This window comes from Stegostoma tigrinum, unplaced genomic scaffold, assembly GCF_030684315.1.
Source record: "Stegostoma tigrinum isolate sSteTig4 unplaced genomic scaffold, sSteTig4.hap1 scaffold_160, whole genome shotgun sequence".
Lineage (NCBI taxonomy): Eukaryota > Metazoa > Chordata > Chondrichthyes > Orectolobiformes > Stegostomatidae > Stegostoma > Stegostoma tigrinum.
In genome coordinates this window covers 543,647-562,030 of record NW_026728101.1, presented here as the reverse complement: position 1 = coordinate 562,030, position 18,384 = coordinate 543,647, and the positions used below count along the sequence as shown (strand labels likewise).

At 44.8% G+C, this 18,384-nt stretch overlaps 1 long non-coding RNA gene across 1 annotated transcript; it reads right to left on the bottom strand.

The window, feature by feature from the left end:
* Positions 1 to 838: 838 nt before the first annotated feature.
* LOC132207801 (uncharacterized) lies at positions 839 to 7,083 on the bottom strand. The gene is made up of 3 exons (XR_009443840.1): positions 7,017 to 7,083; positions 5,340 to 5,504; positions 839 to 916 (listed from the first exon to the last, which is right to left on the bottom strand). It is a non-coding gene; the product is annotated as an uncharacterized LOC132207801 (long non-coding RNA).
* Between the last annotated feature and the right edge of the window lie 11,301 nt (positions 7,084 to 18,384).

Below are 18,384 nucleotides of genomic sequence, written 5' to 3'. Positions count from 1 at the left end.
ATTGCAGTATTCCAAAAGCAGCCGAACCAACATCCTATATGGCTGCTAAGTGATCTCCTAACTCCTATTCTAAATGCACTGACCGATAAAGGCGAGCACACCAAATGTCTCCTCAATATCCTTTTTACCGGTGGCTGTACTTTGATGGAACTACGAAACTGCACTCCAGCGTCTCTTTATTAAGCAACACTCCCCACAACCTTCAGTGTATACGTGCTGCCCTGATTTGCCTTTCCAAAATGTAGCACCTCACATTTGTCTAACTTCAACTCCATCTGCCACTCCTCAGTTTATTGGCCCTTGTCAATGTCCCATTGCATTCTGAGGTGACCTCCTTGGCTGGCTACTACACCTTCAATCATTGGGCAACTTACTAACCACACCTATTTTCATATCCAAATCATTGCATCACTTCAACTCCCCCTCCCATTCCCTGGACGACATGTCCATCCTGGGCCTCTTCCAGTGTCACAATCACACCACCCAGAAACTAGAGGAGCAGCACCTCATATTCCGCCTCGGGAGCTTCCAACTCAATGGCCTCAATATGGACTTTGCCACCCTCAAAATCTCCCCACCCGCCAGCTTCATCCCAAGACTAGTTCCTCCACTCATCCCCGCCTCCATGACCTGTCCGCCTTCTCTCCCACCTATCCACTCCTCCCACCTCACTGACCAACTCCCACCACTGCTAGGAATTATTCTTCTTTTCACACTTCATCAGCTCGATGTTATTTCTAAAATCTATTTTCCAATTTTGGAAAAAGTGAGATAAAGAGAAGTAAAAGAAGTTACATTCTTACCACTCGTGAAATCTCTGGATATTCTTCTGTTGAAAGGCCGCCAAGGAACAATGCAATTCTTTTGTCACAAACGCTGTGAGGGAGACATCTTTTTCGGTTCCACTAACTCCACCCTAAGGAAGACAAACCCACGTAACATATCTAGTGACTTAAAGCATACTCTATTGTTGCCCAAGGTGGAGAGCTGGATGAACACAGCAGGCCAAGCAGCATCAGAGGAGCAAGAAAGCTGATGTTTCGGGACGAGACCCGACTTCAGAAAATTGGCGCTGGAGAATCTGAGATAACAAGGTGTAGAGCTGGATGATACTGCTTGACCTGCTGTGTTCATCCAGCTTTACACCTTCTTATCTCAGATTCTCCAGCATCTGCAGTTCCTACTGCCTCTATTGTTGCCCTTTCACTTTACTGAACTAATATGAGCCAGTAGTTTTGTTTAGGCCCGTGTAATCTTACAGTTATTGGCCTGTACAAAATTCTGAATTAATTTTGATCGACTGACGGGAGGAGAGATGAATTTTATAGAAATTTTTGTTTTCGACCAATTTGCAGAGGGCATCGTGGGCGATTGAAGGACAGTGTTATTATCCTCCAGGTCTGCGGACTGCATCATTGCCAACTTGCCCATTTGCATATACATACAGTATTCATGATGTACCAATGAAACATAATAAACCAATACTGTGTACTAAAAACAACGTTCACATATCAATGGAAAGTTAAATATTTATCATAGAGTTTGAAGGATTGAATTCAATGATACAAAGCAAAAACCAGTGAAGATGAGTGCAGTTGGTCAGCACTTTTGCCACGAAGTGGAGGTTGGCAGTTTGAGGCCACCCAAGAACAAGCAAGCTCTGTCTAACTCCAAGGGCAGCACGGTGGCTCAGTGGTTAGCACTGCTGACTCACAGCGCCAGGGACCCAGGTTCGATCCCACCGTTGTGTGATTTTCTGTGCAGAGTTTGTACATTCTGCCCATGCCTGCATGGGTTCCTGCTGGGTGCTCTGGTTTCCTCCCACTGTCCAAAGATGTGCAGGCTAGTTGTATGGGCCATGCCAAACTTGCCCATTGTGTTTCGGGATGTGTAGATTAGGTGTGTTAGTCATGGGAAATGTAGGGTTACTGAGGAAAGGGTCGGGGAATGAGTCAGGGTGAGATGCTCTTTGGAGGGTGGCTGTGGACTTGTTGGGTCAAAAGGGGCTTGTTTCCACACTGTAGGGATTCTATGATATGGAAGTATCTTTTGAAGTGGGCATTCATGGGTATGCTGTAGCAGAGACCTTGTAATACTACACAACAAATATTTGGAACTAGACTGTCAATTCAGACAGAGCATCAAAAAAGGTCATGGAAGTTGTCACCGATATAAAGCAGGATTGATGAAAATCCAGCAGGAAATGGTGTCAAAAGGCACAGTATCTTTTATTCACCTCCAGTTATTTTGTCCAAGGCACTGGATGCTGGCAGGATTGAAACATTTAAGAAATGCTTCACAAATCACATATAAGGACCTGCACATCTTTGAACAATGGGAGGAAACTGCAGCACCTGGCGGAAGCCCCTCGCAGACGCGGGGAGGACATGTCAATTCCACACAGATCGTTACCCAAGACTGGAATCTCAATTGGCTCCCCAGTGCATGAGCAGCTCTAACCACTGAGCAACTACCTTGCCCAGAAGGGGTTTTATAAGCGCATACATTATTTCCATTAATAGTTGGGGTAAGACAGATCCAATCCTCTATGTCCAATCAAAATAACATATCGTAGATATCACGACAACAATCATAAATGATTTTGAATAAGTAAATCAAAAAAATAGAAATTGTTTCCAAGCCTAAACACTAGATATGGTGCAGTTAAGATGAATAGCGCAACAACAAAAAGGCCATATTTTATGTGACCATCGGTAACACTTGAAAACTTGCAACAATATAGTCACCAGTAGAGATCTGGAGTGGTTTGATGATGCACTCCTTCATACACTGGAATGAAACTCCAAAGATCACAAATTCTCCTTCAAGACCGTGTTATAACAGTGACTGCATCAAACTGTGTTTATGGGCCTGACTGGAAGCCCACACAACACGCACAAACAAAAATATAATCTAAGGTGATAGGAGAAAAAAATGTATGTATGCAACGTCTTTGAAAAGCAATCATTTCTAGCGGATGCAAGCCCATAAGGAATCTCGTTTCGCAGATTATATTCATTTGCACTGCAGTTCACGCCAGTCAGAATCAGTTTTCGTTTCATGACAGGTAACTAAAATGTCCAAAACAATGAACTTTGTTTGATCAGAAGATTTTAAGTAAGGACTATGTCTTGTGTGAGCTGACGGCATTAGGGGATGGAGAAGGTACACTCACTGTTGGCATCTTGACACCATTGAATGAGCAAGCGTGGACGCAAAGGTTGTAACAGGTAACAATTGTACAGGCAATATCTTTTGAGCTCCTTCCGAGCAGGCCTGTCATACTCTAAAGCTGTGCTAGACCCTCACTTACTCCACCTTACGTACGCTGCCTTTTTCTTTTCGACAAGAAGCACCTCTGCACCCGTCATCCAAGGCTCCTTAATCTTACCCCTTCTTACCTGTCTCAGAGGAACAAATTCATACATCACTCGCAACAACTGCTCCTTGAACAGCTCCACATGTCTGCTGTGCCCTTTCTGTGGAACAATTGCTCCCAATCTGTACTTCCCAACTCCTGCCTGATAGCATCATAGTTTCCTTTTCCCCAGTTAAATATCTTCCCCTGGTAACTGCTCCTTTCCCTTTCCATGGCTATGGTAAATGTGAGGCTGTTGTAGTCACTGTCGCCAAAGTGCTCTCCCACCACGATATCTGACACCTGTCCTGGCTCATTGCCGAGCACCAAATCCAAAATGGCCTCACGCCTCGTCGGCCTGTCCACATACTGAGTCAGGATACCCTCCTGAACACACCTGACAAAAACGGCACCATCCAAACCATCTGCACTCAGGAGGTTTCAATCTATATTGGAAAAGTTGAAGTCACCCTGAACAACAACCCTGCTATGTTTGCACTTTTCAACTATCTGCCGGCCAATGAGTTCTTTGATCTCTCAACTGCTATTTGGGGGCCGTAGAAAACCCCCAGTGAGGTGACTGCTGCCTTGCTGTTCCGAACTTCCACCCATACTGACTCAGTCGACAAACCTTCCTTGGCAACCTCAGCCCATACCACCTCGGTAGACGAGTCCTCAAAGGTTCTTTCAGCCGCCGTTATACTGTCCTTGACCAACAAAGCCACACCTCCCCCTCTTTTACCACCTTCCCAGACCTTAATCAAAGATCTAAACCCTGGAACCTGCAACATCCATTCCTGACTCTGCTCTATCCATGTCTCCGAAATGGCCACAACATCGAAGTCCCAGGTACCTATCCAAGCTGCAACCTCACCTAACTTATTCCGGATACTCCCGGCATTAAAATCGTCACACTTCAATCCAGCTTGCTGTCTGCCAGCACACTCCTGTGACAGTGAGGTCCTGACCATGTCCTCCCTACGCTCATCCTCCTGTGTACTAGGACTACACCTCAGTTTCCCATCCCCCTTCTGAGCTCGTTTAAATCCACCCGAATGGCACTAGCCAATTTCCCACCCAGGATATTCGTGCCCCTCTGGTTCAAGTGGAGACCGTCCTGTTTGTACAGGTCCCACCTTCCCCAGAATGAGCCCCAATTGTCCATGTACCTGAAGCCCTCCCACCTGCACCATCCCTGCAGCCACGTCTTCAGCTGAAATCTCTCCCTGTTCTTTGCCTCGCTATCACGTGGTACGGGTGACAAACAGAGATGGCCACGCTCTTTGTTCCAGCTCTCAGCTTCCACCCTAGCTCCCTCAAATCCTGCCTGGCATCCCTATCCCTCTTTCTACCTACGTCGCTGGTGCCTACGTGGACCACGACTTGGGGCTGGTCACCCTCTCCCCTCAGGACCCTAAACACACTATCCGAGACATCACGGACCCTGGCTCCTGGTCGGCAACACACCAATCGTCAGTCTCTTTCGTTCCCGGCAAATCTTCTATCAGTCCCTCCAACTATTGAGTCCCCAATGACTATCACTCTCTTCCTATCCCCGCTTCCCTTCTGTGCAAGAGGGACAGACTCTGTGCCAGAGACCTGCACCCTACTGCATGCCCCTGCTAAGTCGTCCCCCGGAACAGTATCCAAAACGGTATACTTGTTTTTCAGGGGAGCGACCGCAGGGGATTTCAGGGGAACGACCACAGGGGAAGGTTGGTCGAGCTACACCGGGTAAACGAACATTTTTGGCTGAAGAAACATGTGTTTCAATGTGAGCTAATGGAAGAAGCCATGGAGTCAAAGCTAAACATTTTGACAGTAAGACAACCATTCTTAAAAGCAGCAGACAGCATGAAAAAGAAATCAGCAGCTTTAATATCCGGTTAAAATTTGTGGAATATCAGATGGAATTTTCTTATTGACTCCATTGTGCAATCATATCGATCTAAAAATGTTAACTGCATTAATTAATACTAACCAGAAACGGACTTTGTAGTAAATGGTTTGACTATTTTCTGTATCTGGAACATCCCTTTTCCTTCTCCAACGAAGATCGTACCAACCTATGGTACCAAACTCTGAGTCAAACAGACGGGACTCGTAATCTTTAAGTTCCTCATCAAAACAGTCTAATTGTATGGTTCTGTGCAATAAAAGAGAAAGAATAAACATGTTTCCCACAATTTTGCTGATGTTTACGAACAGAATGCACAAATTCAACAAGTTTGAGCTGGCATGTCTGCTTCCTCCAGCCTGTTTAAACTGTTCCATTCAATGTGAAATTTGTCATAAGTTTTAGCACACAGGTCTACTTGATCTGTGCCACCACCTTCTATTAGTCATACATGCTTTCCCCACCTTCCTGTAATACATTCCTTGAAGTGTTCAATGAGATCTTGATTTTAAATCTTAGCGTCATATTCTTTTGATTCTCAAGCATCAATGAATCTGATGTTGCCGCCATTCCATGCAGTGCACAGCACGTCAAACAGGAGTCTTAGTCTTGCCATGAGCACTGAGGGAGTACGGGATCATAAGTGTCTCATAGTTCAGAACGAAATTCTACATATAGGGCTATGTAGAGTCATGCAGTTAATTTTATTTGACATGCTATTTCTTTTCTTCACAAATATGCTGGATTTAAAGTGATCTTCACCCTCATTTAAAATGAATCCAATATCCAACCATGTGTAAAACAAGCAGATCCAAATTTTAATTGGAGTTTAGTGTTTCACAAATATATTACTTTCTTAAAAATTATATTTGAGTCAACATTATCATTTCATTCCCTGACAGCGGGTGAACTTACTTTTAAACTCCAATTTTCCTTCGGTATTAACGGAGAGGTGAGCCTTTTTGCAAGCACCGAAAGGCTGCACCAGTTTATGCTAAAACTTACGGAACTGTAAGTTTCACAAATATGTTCCTATTAAACACTAATTCCTATTGAAGCAGTATGAAGCTAAATTCATTCAACTGGACAGCAAAAATGGTCAAGATTTTAAAAGCAAGCAACTATTTTGAAGTCACTCTTTGAACTAAATTCCATCTTGGTGTGTGAGAGTCCATAGGTTCCTCACTCTCAAAGAACCATTCAAACTGTCATGCAATTACTGAAACACACAGACAAAAAACATGAATGTTAACAGTCACTAAGATTTTGAGAGTGATTTGGAATTCATATTCAACACCCGCTGGGGGAAATCTGTTCCAATCTGGATAGTACTCACTTATCACCATCCCACCTACCTTCCCCAGCACCTCCTCCCCCTCCACACTGTTTGTTTCTGAGCTCCCTTCCACCCTCCATTTCTGAGGAAGGGTCCTGACCCAAAACCTCACCTTTCTTGAGCCTCTGATGCTGCCTGCCCTGCTGTATTCCTCCAGCTCCACAATGTGTTATCTCAGACACCAACATTGGCAGTTCTTACTATCTGGATAACTCATTCTCACCTTGTAACAAGTGATTTATACTCATTATCTTTTCAGATTACACATGTACATGTATATACTTAAATATACATATTGCACTTTTATGCCTGAACCACTAACCTAGAGGATATTTTAAAACAGTCTCTTCAGATCTGCATGAAAGAGAAATCATCAAGGTCATAGCTTTCATTTTAGGAATAACTCGAACATTCAAAGTACTCACAGTCAGTGTCCCATTTACTTGACCAGTCAACTTGATGTGAATCTTTCTTCCAAGCGGAAGCTATAACAACAATTATATTTGAGAATCAAACTCTTCATTGCATCACCAATATTTCCTTGTCTGTTTGAAACATAAGATAATGAAATAATCATGGACAGATTGGCCAACAGTGTAATTTAATGCGTGTTACAACCATTGAAGTGATCTTTAAAAAGCTGTTGTCACACAACACACCACTTTTTGAGATGCAGTGATGAACATACTTCCTGAGACGTAAATAATATATGCCGAATTAATTCCAAAGAATACATTTACAATTAAAAAGAAGCTAAAAATCTCTTTACATTGTGATGCTTGTCAGATTGCTATTCGTCAATGGAAATCGTTCAGAACAGTTATTTATTCCCAGATGAAAAGGAAGTGTATACATTTCATTTTCAAATCTTATCCAAGAGAGAAAAAAAAACGCCTTCATGAATGCATTGTCAAACAAGAAGACTCAGAAAAAAAGTCATTTGGCCCATTGAATTTCCTCCATCATTCGCTGAGATCATGGTTGATCTCATGACATTTATCACGACACAACATTTCCACCAAACCCACCTTACAGCTAATACATTCCGATCCAAGTCACATCCTGGTAAATCTCTGTTTCTGTGCCATGCCTTGTCTTTCTAAATATTTTTTCAGTCATCTACAAATTTAGCCACAGCACATGCACCTCTTTCCTCCAAGTCATTAATAAACAAGCACAAGAGCTGTGGTTCCTTCAGCGCGACCTCATTTCTTACTGACAAGCCAACCCTGGCATCTCTGTCCATTTGTATCGGAGATAATGGGAACTGCAGATGCTTCAGAATCCAAGATAACAAAGTGTGGAGCTGGATGAACACAGCAGGACGAACACATGCCAATGTCCCATGAATTCAAACACATTTCTGCCATGCCACCATTTGAACAATGCATTTGCATCTATAATGATGCTCACACCGTGCCAAATTGCTCAGATAATAATCCAGAGATTATTACCATTCTGGTTCTGCTTTCTCATTCAGCACCTCAGTGCTCATAATCCCTCAGCAGAACCTCTTTCCTCTTTCTTCCATATCAATGGTACCTGTGTGGACCACAAAAGCTGGATTTCTACTCCTCCCACTTCAAGTTCCTTTGTAGCCGAGATGGAATATCCTGAATCTGGGCACCAGGCAGGCAACACTACTTTCGAGACTCTCGATCCTAGTCACAACGAACAGTGTTCATTCCCCAAACTACACTACCTCTGATTATAACTACATTTCACTTTTTATCCCCTCCTGAATGTCCCCCCTGTACCACAGTGCTACAGTCAGTTTACTCATCTTCCCTATACCCTGCACTCTCATCCACACAGGAAGAAAGAATCTCAAACCTGTTAGATAAGATCAAAGGCCAAGGTTCCTTCTGCACTGCATCCTGGATCCTTCCACCTGCCCTGTTCTTTGTCACACTCTCACGTCTCTGGCCACTGACCGAGTTTCAGCTAGTTAATCTAAGGTGTGTGACTGCCTCCTGAAGCACAGCATTCCCTGGTAACTCTGCCCCACATGATTTGTTGATTGGTCGAAACTGAGATTCCAGTTCATCAACCCTGAGCTGGAGTATGGGGTCTGACCACTCCCCCGTCATGTAGGAATAAATCATCATCTGGCCTGGCATCTCCATTTCAATTACTTGGATCTTAATTTGATTTGAAAACATTCTGGTCTTTTAGTTTGTAGCCTGTAAATATTTCTCCGATTTACTTTCAATCTGAAAGCTACCGATAATAGATTCTTAAACCAGTAGCGATCACCAACCAATGAACCTGGTTCACCCTCTCGGTCCCTGATTCTGGCTTCAATTCACCCTGTCTCAACAAAAACTGCTTACGAACTATCAGGCAAAAAAAAGCAAGCAAATGGCACCTCTTACCCTCTGCGCTGACTTGCCACATTGCCACCAAGTTCCCCAAAATATATATTCATTTGGTGCATTTCACTCGAGATGTGATCTCTCCTTCCAGAACATGCAAAGCATACTGAACCATCGCAATATACTACCTTCAAAACCTCAGCTCTCAGCTTATTACTTTTGAGTACATTCTCAAATGCTTTCTCCAAGTCCAAACACAACACATTTACTGGTTTTCCTCTATTAATTCTCCTTCCAAAACTTCCTCCAAAAACCCAAACAAATTAGCCAGACATAATTTCTCTTTCAGCAGGCTGTGGTGATTCTGTTTGATTAGATTCTGATTTTCCAAATGTCCTGCTATTATTTTCTTCACAGTTGATCACCACATATTTCCAACAATAGATGTTAGGCTGGTTCGGTTTTAGTTATCTTCTTTTTGCCTCTCTCCTTTTTAAATAGGAATGTCACATCAGCATTTTTCCAGCCCTCAGATGCTACTCTCGAATCTAAAACTTTTTGGGAAATTACAATCAATGCATACACCGACTCTGAAGCTCATTGTTCAGAATCTTAGAAAGTAAACCATCACGGCAAAGAGTCTAATCTGCTTTTACTCCATTAGATTGTCTACTACAACTTCTCTCATGGTAGTGATGGTGTGGTAGTGATGTGTTTAATTCCTCCCTGTATTCTTTAGTAATAAGGGGATCCTTGAAGTATCTTCCGCTGTAAAGACTACCCTTTTCTCATTGTCGTTGTTCCTTGATTTAACAATTAACCTGGCCATCTCAGCCGAGCATATAATTAATGGCATTACCTCTAAAACCTTCTCTGCCAAAGTGTTCAATAGATTGCTACAACCTGAAAGAAGTAATTCTTCCCCTAAATTAATAGGCAACCAATTTGAAAATGTGGCCTCTGGTCGTAAAATCTTTCACAATGGGAGTAATCTCTACGGATATACACTATCAAGCCTCTTAAGCATCTTAAATGTTGAAAAAATAAGATTTGTTTCAATCTTATAAACTCCAATGAATGTCGTCCCAGCCCGCCCAGCTTTCCTAAGCATGGCAATCCCCTACGCCATTTCCGAAATCAACCCAGTCAACATGAGGTGTATGGCATCCGCAGCATTCGCTCTGTGGCCGTACATGACTTGTCAGTTACCATCTTGCTGCTACGACTCTACTTCTATGTACGATGCAGTCCTCTGTCCATCCTAACATACTACGCTTGAACACGTGGGCTCTTTTCTTTTGAGACACCTTATGAGCTGTACCTTATCAAATGCTTTGTTGAAATCTCAATGTACGACATCAACTGGTGGTCCTTCGTCAGTAATGTTTGTTTCCTTCTCAAAGCACTGTAGCAAGTTTGTCAAGTATTATTTCCCCTTTCTGAAAGGATGTTAACTCTGTAGGATGTTATAGCACACTCAGTACCCTGTTATTTCATCTTTCATTGCCGGCATGAACATCTTCCCAGGTTGACCTAAATTGGCAATACTTGCTCACTATTTTATTGAAGTATCTTTGTAATAAAGGTGTTATGTTCACAATCTTTCAATCCTCTGAGAATTTTTCCACGATCTAAGGATTCTTGGAAGATTATCATCAGTGCCTCCATTGTATCTGTAGCTGCATTGTTCAACATGAGAGGATACAACTCATCATACCCCTTGGATATTTTCTCTACTGATTGGAGTCATGTTTGGAATTCTGTGCAGTGACATTCACATTTAACAGTTTGCTAAATACTACCAGGAACAGAAATTGTGATCCAGCTGCAACGAAGCTAAAGCTTTCAGCACAGAAGAAAGTCTTTGAATTCATTTTGACCCAAATAACTCCTGAAAAGGGCAATACAATTTGCCTCAGTCCATAAATGTTCTTTCTCCAACATCCTGAGATGCATTATCTGTATTTCTTCAAATTTACCACAGAATCTGTTTCAATCACCCTTTCAGCAATACGCATGACAACTGTTGGTGTGCTCTCTGATGAAGGGTCTAGGCCCGAAACGTCAGCTTTTGTGCTCCTGAGATGCTGCTGGGCCTGCTGTGTTCATCCAGCCCCACATTTTGTTGTCTTCCTTTAGTTTGTTGTTTGATTACGAAATATACATGGTGAAAGGATTACCACATAGCACATTTTGCAGCATACCACATTAGTGGCGCCGATACGGTCATCAATGTAACGGAGGAAGAGATGGGGTTTAGGGCCAGTGTAGGTATGGAAGAGGGATCGTTCCATGTAACCTGCAAAGAGGCAGGCATAGCTTGGGCCCATGTGGATACCCTGGCCACCCACTTTGCCTGTAGGAGGTGGGAGGATTTGAAAGAGAAGTTTTAGTTTTCAAGGACCGCAACCCACCCCCCGCAGTGGTCGAAAACACCCTAGACCGGGTCACCCACATTTCCCACAACTCACCCCTCACACCCGCTCCCCGTAACAACAACCAAAACAGAGTCCTCCTCGCCCTCACGTACCACCCCACCAACCTTCGGATTCAATGCATCATCGCCGACACTTCTGCCATCTGCACTCTGACCCTACCACCGAAGACATTTTTTCCCTCGCCACCCTTAGGTGACTCCCTTATGCGCTCCACACTCCCCTCCAGCACCCCGTACACGCGGCACTTTTCCCTGCAACTGCAGGAAGTGCTTCACCTGTCTCGATACCTCCCCCCTCACCCCCATCCCAGGCGCCAAGAAGAAATTTCCACATCAAGCAGATGTTCACCTGCACACCTGCTAATGTGATATACTGTATTCGCTGTTCCCATTGTAGCCGCCTCTACATCGGGGAAACCAAGCGGAGGCTTCGGGACCTTTGCAAGTCACTAATGCACGAAAGAACTGCACCTACCAGTTGCGAACCGTTTCAACTCTCCCTCCCAATCCTCAGATTATATGTCCATCCTGGGTCTCCTGCAGTGCCACCAGAAGATTGCAGGAGCAGCACCTCATATTCCGCTTGGGAACCCTGCAGCTCAGTGGTATCAATGTGGACTTCACAAGCTTCAAAATCTCCCCTCCTGCTCCCGCAACCCAAAACCAACCCACCTATTCCATCCTGCCACCTCAAGCCCCACCCCCACCTCCTACCTACTAGCCTCTTCCCGCCCCCTTTACCTGTTCGTCCTCTCTGGACTGCCCTGTCTGCTCCCTAACTTCCCACCTGCACTCCATCCATGCTTCTTTGACCTGCCTGTCTCCTGTCCACCTATCTTTTCCTTTATCCAACTTCTATCCGCCTCCCGCTCTCTCCCTATTTATTTCAGAACCCCCTCTCCCTCCTCCATTTCTGAAGAAGTGTCTAGGCCTGAAACGTCAGCCTTCCTGTTGCTCTGATGCTGCTTGGCCGGCTGTTTTCGTCCAGCTGTACACCTTGTTACCTCAAAGAAAATCTCAGTGGCCCTGACCAGTTTTTCAATTCCTCTCACAAGGGAAGTATCAGAGGGTTGGAGAACAGAATGTGGTTTCACTTATCAAGATAAATGCAAAACTATTCAATTCCACAGGAGGTTTGAGATGCAGTGTTGATGTTTGTTCTATGTAGTAGCCTGGCCTTAACTTGTCCTGTGGTGAGATGTAATTTGAAGGGGATGCTGTGCTTTTTTTTTCTCGTTTTGGTACGGTATGTGTTACTTGACCTTGTCAGCCTATTTTATAGAGTCATAGTCGTACAGCGTGGAAATGGGCCCTTAGGTCCAACATAATCCCAAACTAAACTAGTCCCAACTGCCTCTTCGTGGCCCATATCCCTTCAGCCTTGTCCTATTTATAAACCTCGATCAGGTCACCTTTTATCCCCTTTGCTCCAGTGAAAAAAGTTCCAGCTGACCCAACCTCCTTGACCTGTCCGTCTTCCCTGGACTGACCTATCCCCTCCCTACCTCCCCACCTATACTCTCCTCTCCACCTATCTTCTTTTCTCTCCATCTTCGGTCCGCCTCCCCCTCTCCCCCTATTCATTCCCGAACCCTCTCCCCATCCCCCTCTCTGATGAAGGGTCTACACCTGAAACGTCAGTTTTTGTGCTCCCGAGCTGCTGCTTGGCCTGCTGTGTTCATCCAGCTTCACACTTTATTCTCTTGGATTCTCCAGCATCTGCAGTTCCCATTATCTCCTGGGGGTTACCATTGACTAGAAACTCAACTAGGCTTGGCACACAAATAGATTGGCTACAAGAGCACATCAGAGGCAAGGAATACTGTGGTGAATAATTTACCTCGACTCCCTAAAGCCTGTGCATCGTCGACAAGACACAAGTCAGGAATATGATGGAATACACCCTTCTCGCCTGGACAGGTGCAGCTCCAAAATTCAAGAAACTTGACACCTTCCAGGACAAAGCAGCATGCTTGATTGGTCCCATATCCTTTCCCACGACTACTGACACTCAGTAGCAGCACTCTGTACTATCTACAAGATGCACTGCAGAAATTCACCAAAGACTCTCAGACAGCACCTTCCAAATCCACTACCAATTCCATCTAGGACAAGCATAGCAAATACATGGGAACACCACCACATGCCTGTTCCCCTCCGAGCCACTCAGCATCCTGACTTGGAAATATATCACTGTTTTTTTTTCCACTGTTGCTAGGTCAAAAGCCTGGAATTCCCTCCCTAACAGCATTGTGGGTCAACCTACAGCATGCGGATTGCAGTGGTTCAAGAAGGCAGCTCACCACCACCTTCCCAAGGGCAACCAGGGACGGGCAATAATGCTGACCCAGATAGTGATGGCCCACGTCCCACAACTGAATAAAAATAAACATAAGAACACACACACAGTAACATGACAACGACTAGAAAATCTGTTTTTTTTTGTTTGCTTTCATGATACTTATTGTGGGAATAAATCCCAGCCAGATTAGCAAGAAGAATGTCCATGATTACATGTGGGATTTTTTGCATCGAGCTGAGAGGGTTAATGTTTCATCTTAATTACAATACCTCAGGCAGTGTAGCACTCTATATGTCGTCCCCTGCTGTGGGATTTGAACCCCTGAACTACCAGGCAATATATCTCATAAATTTCACTTCTGAGGGTAGGAGATAATAACTTGCAGAAACTATCCTGATGTATCAATGGATTTCCCCTTAGACACAGAACCTTTTCATCATGTTTGTGCAGAAATGACCAAGTTTCTGCATTCAAAGGACAAGCAACAGCTAACACTGCTGGAGAGACTCAGAGAGAGAGAGAGAGAGAGAGAGAGAGAGCACCAAAAGATGAAAGCGCCATGTGAAGAAATTTCAGTGAGAAATGCAAAAACGTTCCAAATGAAAATTCAAACACAGAAAGCACAATTGCTGAACGCTGAATTTAATGGAAGTGATGGACATTAAGCGAAGTAAAAAAACAACACTGAACGGTTTGTGTCTTGTATTTTATAGCTGTACTAGCATGATAGATTTTCATACAGCTCCTGGTCCATTATTAATTGGTGGGTTTTCAGTGATGGTAGCTATACCCATATTTAAAGCCCACCTCTAGCTGCCCGCAGTGAATTGTATTGAATTATTTATTGTCACTTGCAGTGAATAATACGGTAAGATACAGTGAAAAGCTCCAACTGTTTCCGCAATACAGTGCCATTATGGATGATCTGAGAATAAAAAGAGTAAAAAGAAAGTTTTTGTTCCACTGCCTCCAGGATGACTCTGAGCCGGCTCACCAAAGACATCTGCACTGCCAGCCCTCTTGCGCCGTCTTGCACCATCTGTGCCAGGTCCACCAACATAGGTGTCGCCACTCTTCAGGAGCCTTGCCACGGGGCTCACATCACTGTCACCAAGTCCCGTGCTTAACACATAATCGCCCCACATACGGGAATTCCCGATTGCAATCCGTCGCCACCTTGCCAATAACCAGGGGTCCCTGCTCCAGGCCTGCAATCAGCGGTGCCTGCCCGCACTGCCACCTTGATGATGCCAGGAGTTCCCACTCTAGGCCCACCACATCCAGGAGTCCCTGGCTCTGCTGGCGACCACCTCGCCAAGAGCCTCGCTCTGGCTGCCTTCACCCAAGGTGTTCTCTTGCCGGTGCCGCCATCTTGAAGCGTGCACAGCAGCTGCTGGCCCCACGTGAGGACGTCCCTGATGCCATTGCCATGGTTTCTGACTGCCAGGAAGCAGCTGCCAGTCTTCACGTGGCCCGTGCTCACTGCAACGTCAATCCGGGTGACTCACACGCCAAAAAGATAATCCAGGAAAAAAAAGCAGAAATAAAAAGAATAAAAAGTGAAAGAAAACAGATGGGAGTGGGTGAGCCCCAGGCAAGAGCCCAGACACAACCCTGCTACTCCCTCCTACAAGCAGTGCAGTGGTTTCAGGCACTTGAAGAGTTTGAGTAACAGGCTGAGGTCCAGTTCCTGTTCCTATCTCAGCCAGAGATAACAAGGTGTAGAGTTGGATGAACACAGCAGGCCAAGCAGCATCATAGGAGCAGGGAAGCTGACGTTTTGGGCCTAGGCCCCTCTTCAGAAATTTCTGAAGAAGGGCCTAGGCCCGAAACATCAGGTCTCCTGCTCCTATGATGCTGCTTGGCCTGCAGTGTTCATCCAGCTCTACACCTTGTTATCTCAGATTCTCCACCATCTGCAGTTCCTACTGCTTATGTCAACCATCTTCTGTGGAAATGTTGTTCACTGCAGAAAATACAACAAATGCAGACTAGCGTGGTGGCTTGCCTGACAGATATCAGGATGCCACTTAGGAGTTTGCGACAAACCAAAAGCTTTTGTCGTCATTTCCTGATGCCAGTCTGTTGTTTCCAGCATGCACTGAGAGACCACTTACTTACTGATTTTCAATCATGAAGGAGCCACGGGTTTCCATGAAAGACACTTGGAACATTGAAGGCAACGCCAGGGGTCATGTCTTTGGAGTGTTCTGCCAGTCATGTCTAAAATAGACCAGCAGGTGAAGCAAAGTGATAATGGGAACTGCAGATGTTGGAGAATCCAAGATAATAAAGTGTGAAGCTGGATGAACACAGCAGGCCCAGCAGCATCTCAGGAGCACAAAAGCTGACGCTTGGGCCGAGACCCTTCATCAGAGAGGGGGATGGGGTGAGGGTTCTGGAATAAATAGGGAGAGAGGGGGTGGCACACCGAAGATGGAGAGAAAAGAAAATAAGTGGAGAGGAGAGTATAGGTGGGGAGGTAGGGAGGGGATAGGTCAGTCCAGGGAAGACAGACAGGTCAAGGAAGTGGGATGAGGTAAGTAGGTAGGAGATGGAGGTGTGGCTTGGGGTGGGAGGAAGGGATGGGTGTGGTGCAGTCGGTGGAGGGGACGAACTGGGCCCAGTTCGTCCCCTCCCCCCACTGCACCACACAACCAGCCCAGCTCTTCCCCTTCACCCACTGCATCCCAAAAGTTTAGGGAGGCAGAGACGGGCTGGACTGGTTTTGGGATGCAGTGGGTGGAGGGGAAGAGCTGGGCTGGTTGTGTCGTGCAGTGGGGGGAGGGGACGAACTGAACTGGTTTTGGGATGCGGTGGGGAAACTAAAAAAAAATTATACAGGTTTTAATCAAACAGAGACACAAAAAAGGAGTGGGTTGGAGGTGACGTTGGTGGTAGGAAAGAGCTCAGAGGGGCAAAATCAAATGATGTTACAAAGGGGGAATTGGGCAGGTCTGACTCTACGTTGTGGATAAGTGATTGGAAGCTCATCTCAGAGTCACATATGACACCACCGAGTGCGCAAACAGGCTCCAGCCTCTGACAGACGCCAGGAAAAGGAATTTGTGGCCAGGAAGCGTAGTTTGTTTTGGGTTTGAAGATAATGGTTTGCAATACAGAATAGAATCACGACAAAAGGGAGATGAAAAATCGAGCACAATATCGGATTCCTCATATAACGAAAATATAATAACAATGACGTGATTGCAAGCTTTCAGGATCTCTGCCATATATTCATTAAGTGGTAATGGAAAACAATGTTGCATTGTTTGGATACAAGTGCATTTTTACAGTAGAAACATTAGAAAAAAAATTATACTGCAATATAGACAGATTAGAGAGAAGTTAAAAATAGTCTTCTGAACTTAAGTTGATGAAAGCTCCGTTAAGCCGATGGTTATGGATCTGTGCCGTTCTTTGCATTAAATCTGTCAGTGCTGGAATTTCACAGAATCTCAAACAGGGCTTTGGGTCAGCTTGGATTGAGGTGAAGTCCAAGACAAATATACAGCTATTATCACAATTCTCCAGCACAAAATAGCCACGAAACATTTGGAAGCAAACAAGACCCCATTTTCTGTTGTCAAAATTGGTTCTGCACCAACAGAATATACAGATGCAAAGATGGCATTCTGAAAAGATTCAACACTGACCAGTGGGCCGTCTAAAAACTGGATTGAGGCCATTGGCTATTGTGTGTGAACAGTCCTTCCACCTCTCAGGAAGAAACTTGTGAAAACGGCAAAGGAAATGAGAATGCTTCTTGGCCTGTAGCAATGTAGAACCAATGAGATAAAGGAGAAAAATTGGGTTTCTGATATACAGCGGAAGGGGCAGTATGGTGACTCAGTGGTTAGGCCTCAAGTGCCAGAGACCCAGGTTCGCAGATGAGTGTCTGTGTGCAGTTTGCACGTTCTCCCTCTGTCTGTGTAGGTTTCCTCCAGGTGCTTTGGTTTTCTCCACAGTTCAAACAAGTGCAGGTTAGGTGGATTGGCCATGCTAAATTGTCCATAGTGCCCAGGGATGCGCAAGCTGGGTGGGTTAACCATGGGAAATGCAGGGTTACGGTGATAGGGGGTTGGGTTTGGGTGGGATACTCTTTGGAAGGTCAGTGTGAGCTCAATGGGTCGCATGGTCTGCTTCCATTCTGTGGGCATTCTACGAACTGAATTATCAGTGAGGAGGACCTGATCTTCAAACTTTACATGAGATAAATCAAAACATCTTCTAGCCACACTCTGATAAATGAGCACATATCAGAAATCAGCATTTAGCATACAAGAGCAGCTACAGCTAAATGCATTGTTACTGTTGATTACTGGCTTTAGATATGTAGAAGTAGTACATCCAACAGATTTTCATGTAGGCAGTGTGGTATTCTGCAAAGCTGCATTTGGTCAGTTGATGAGGACACTACTTCTACAACCTTCTCTTAAACAAGCAGATCTCTGATCTCCTACAACTCAGGCCTTGTGTGCAAGCCTTACTCCTTTGACCCATTGCTGGTCAAGCATTGAGCCATTTCCAACCTGAGGTTTGGAATTCATTCCAGAGACCTCTTTATCCCTGTCTCCTCCTATAAGATACTTCTCAAACACTTTCTTTCACTCAGTATGGCTCCCTGTATGATTCTGCTCCTCTGACATGCCTTGGGGCTTGGTAGCTATGGCAAAGGCACTATACAAATGCAACTTTGATTACAGATGGCAAGTGAATGTGAAGTGTACAGAATCTGT